Source organism: Charadrius vociferus, unplaced genomic scaffold (genome assembly GCF_000708025.1).
Source record: "Charadrius vociferus isolate BGI_N301 unplaced genomic scaffold, ASM70802v2 scaffold196, whole genome shotgun sequence".
NCBI lineage: Eukaryota > Metazoa > Chordata > Aves > Charadriiformes > Charadriidae > Charadrius > Charadrius vociferus.
Genome location: NW_009648953.1, coordinates 490,502 through 494,535, shown reverse-complemented (window position 1 = coordinate 494,535; position 4,034 = coordinate 490,502).

Below are 4,034 nucleotides of genomic sequence, written 5' to 3'. Positions count from 1 at the left end.
TCCTCGTTCTCCATAACCTTTAGCACAGTGGCTGGGCCAAAACGTTCAGCTCTAGCCTCCCATGGTGCCAAGACCCTGTCTCCTGGAGCAAGAGGCTGTAGCCTGGCATCTTCATAGTGGAGAATGTCGTAGAGAGGCGTTTCCTGCATGCGAAGCTGTACCTTGCCTTTCAGACTGCGACTTTTGTCAAACTCAATTAAAAAGCGTTCCCTGGAGCCCTACAAGAGTAAAACATGCGGTTTGCAAGACAGACATCTGTGTCCAATTAACGGCCAAACATAAGTGCTAAGAGGGAAGTGGCAGAAATCCCAGGAAGTGGAACGTGATCTGTGAATGTAGCTTTCCTATTCTACCAGGTTTTTCCCTGTACTGTGTCCATATTGGACTTTAAAAGTAATTAAAAAGCTGGGGTTTAAGGGGCTGATAGCCTTTCTCTTCCTTTCATTTTGAACTTAGATTTTAGTAGACTTTTCTGGCTCAGGAGAACACAATTAGCATGCTAAGGCAGAATTTTACCAGGAAAACCTCCCATCAGAAAAAGAGTAGCCAAAAGAAACTGCTTTGTATGATGTTCTTTGTTATACAGTAATCAAAAGGATAACAAACCAGTAAAACATTGTAACTGTCATAAATTTAAATGCTTTAATTTAAGCCTCCAGCAATGGGTGTGGGGCAGATCTATTACTGAAATCTCAGCCTTCTCTGCAGATCTATGAGTGCACTTACACAAATAATGCTGTCAGCCCCAAATCCAGCTAGTCACTTGTGCCTTTAGCTGTTACCATCTGTTCATCCTACACTGGACTTACAGCAATCCTCAGCTATACTAGCATCACTATTTATTTAACTAACCTGCAAACTGGAAAATGCACCGGACTTTTAAAGAAAGCCTGCAGAGAGGGATTTTCTGTCTGACATCCAAAATCATCTCACAAATCCCAGAAACACAGAAGGAAGAGAACGAGGAAAGCTCTCAGTTTGGTAAGGAGGAGGTGGTCGCTGGAGGCAGATATTTTGGATTACTATTACTAATGCTGTTTAGCTAAGTGACTTTGCTCCTAGACTGGGAAAAAGTAGACAATAGGGATAAGGGACCTGTTTTGTTTGGTTGCCTCAGAATAACAACTTACTATATAACTACTAAAATGGATGAATCTGCAGGCTGCTTTTGCTTGCAGGACTCCTCACAGTAAACAGCCAGCCATTATCAAGACAAAGATGAAAAAAAGATGCGGGGAGAGAGGAGTGGTTATGAAGTGCACTGTATCACAGGAGAGCCACCTCACAGCAAGGGCATGAGACTGGTGAGGCATGGGAAGAACAGGGAAAAGACACACAGATTCTCTTACAGCATAGATCCCAACCAATAGCTACCTTCACCTCCTGGGCAATGTGGCCTAGGTAGTAATGGCCATCAGCTTCTCTCCTTGCCAACACACGAGCCCCCCTCATGAAACTGGAAGCCTCTGGAGATGAATCAATGAAATTCCTTTTTGCTGAGGATACCAAGGGCATACAAAGGGAATCTGGCTTCCATGCACAAACAGGAAAGCTGTAGAAAACAAAAATACAAGAAGTAATGAAGCCCTTGGCAAAAGAATTTTTACAACTTGCTGCAATGAAAACAAAATAAATCCACATGAGACATGCACCCCACCCTGCAATAACTGTCTTTGTTTCTTAGATTTTTTCTCTTCTCTGCGTTTCCAGTGACCCATCTATAGATTTTGAACTTACTATGTTACTGGACATCTTGGCAGCAGAGACCCAAAGGGATCTTTATTAGGTGTGTGACAACACTGACTATGCAAGATGGACATGGAGCTTACCTGGAGAGGGAAGAAGGAGATGAGGCAGAAGATGAGCATGATTTTTGAACACTAAAATCCTTAAAAACAGGAATATTATTTTAAAATTGACGGTTACTTTCCAGTATATTACTTCTCTCTTTGTTTTAATTCTTCCATCATATCTTACAGTGCTATGCTGTTTATCTGTAAGCTCATCACAAATGGTTTTGATTTTAAGAAATCAAGCTTGGAAAGAAGAAATATAAAAAATAAAACATAACAACTATATGATAAAAAAAACATTGTGTTTCACCTGCCTTCTGTTCAGCTGCTAGATATGTAGCAGGTGTATCAGTGTTTCTTCAGTCATGATGAAGCATGTTCTTCAAAGGACAACATGTCATTTCAAGTACACACAAAGCTATAGTAGATATCCATTTTGGCCCATGTCATATCCTATCATATTTTAATTCTACTGTGAAGAATCACTCTGCGTGTGATTCTTAAATCATAACAGTTTTCCTTTCTTATTAATTCTTATGCCTTTTAGTTAATTTATTTAAGTAAAGAGCTTTGAACATGGAAAATATACCAATTTCTCAGGACAAGGTGCAGCTTGTAGACAGGCAGCAGAATGGAGGCAGGGCAGGGGTTCTGGAGCTGCCTCTCCCATCCCCAGGAGCAATACAGGCATACCAACCCTGCTGGCTTCCTCCCAGTCCGTCTGCCCCTGGTTCTCAAACAGCATCTTAGGAGCAGCCAGCAGTCACATGTGCATTGCCTCCTTTTGTACCCTGTTTCTTACGCAGCTATCCAAACTCTCCAAGCAAGGAAGAGCTGTAAGGTCAATGAAAGGAGCTGAAGTCAAGGAAGAATGAAGAAGGTGGGGACTGAATGCAGAAGACAAAGTTGCTTTTGCAGGTCAAAGCCAGCAGTGGATCCATCTGGCCTGAGCAAGACGGAAAATGTGAAATGTTTGAGAACAGTGACACAGGGAATGATATGCCAGGGACTACGAGAAGGGAGAAAGACAAAATGCACAGGAGGTGGGAGTTGACAACAAAACTAAGAACCTTATATTAAAACGTTCATCTTTTATGGAAAAAGATAAAGTTGAGTTGCATTAATCGTGTGTTAAGTAAAAAGAATGGTTGAATAGTTTGCCGCTATTTCCTGTAAACTGTTACTGAAAATGCGTTAGGGCTGTTAGGAGAATCAGAAGATCAGGGAACTTAAAATCCCTTAACTACAAGGACATCCACAAAGCAGATATGCAAAACCTATGCTTTTTCAGCTGAGGACATCAGCTGTTTGGGATGTTAACAGATTTCAAAGATATTATTATTTATTTAAAAGACAGTATTTGACCACCCTTGCCTAAAAGTAAAACAACATTGAAGTCTCTGAATCGGGATACACTGGCTGTAGGCAAAGCTAGTGATGTACCATCACCTAGCAAAGAATAAGTAAAATCAAAGTAAGGCATTTGTTTTTTTCCTTCAGGATCTTTTCTTTCACTTGTCAGAGACACCTCTTTTCAAGTGCCGGTCTGTGAAGTTCAATGAAATCACTTTACAGGGCAAGTCTTTCCCTGCAAGAGTAAATGGAGCTAGACCAAGATACACCTGAATTTGACCCCAAGTGTTGGTGATGATGCCTTTTGCTCGGGGGCTACGAGCAAAGCATGAGCAGTGAGGAAACAACTGAGAGTCACAGAAGAAACTCTTTCACAGTTCTACTTTGTGAAATGTCATCCAATAAAGATTTAGGAGGAACTAATTAGTATGCACTAATCTTATATTAGTGGCATACCTTTTCAGAAGCAGTAGAGGGGAGCTGGATCGCTTGAAAGGATCCCCCTGATTGTCTGGCTACTTTCTCCATTATTTTTTGCTTGCTTCTTTCGTGATCATCTGAATCTCCAAGAAGGCATACAACATGTACTGGATGCAACCCGTTCTCCGTAAGAAGTTGGCAGATTTCCTCTGACTCTTTCTCTGGGAGTACGTCAGTGAACAGATACACCGACTGCCAGGCTGGGTCCTCAAACGCCACAGCCAAGCTGCTCGCAGCACTCGTGCCGTTCTCAAACCGTAGGGATGGAATCCAGGCTGCTGCTTCAGTGACACTGCTGAGCGAGCATCTGACTAGGCAGTTGCACCACTTTAACACCTAAGGTAAAAAAAAAAAAAAAAAAAAAAAAAAAAAAAAAAAAAAAAACAAAAACAAAACAAGAAAAAAAAA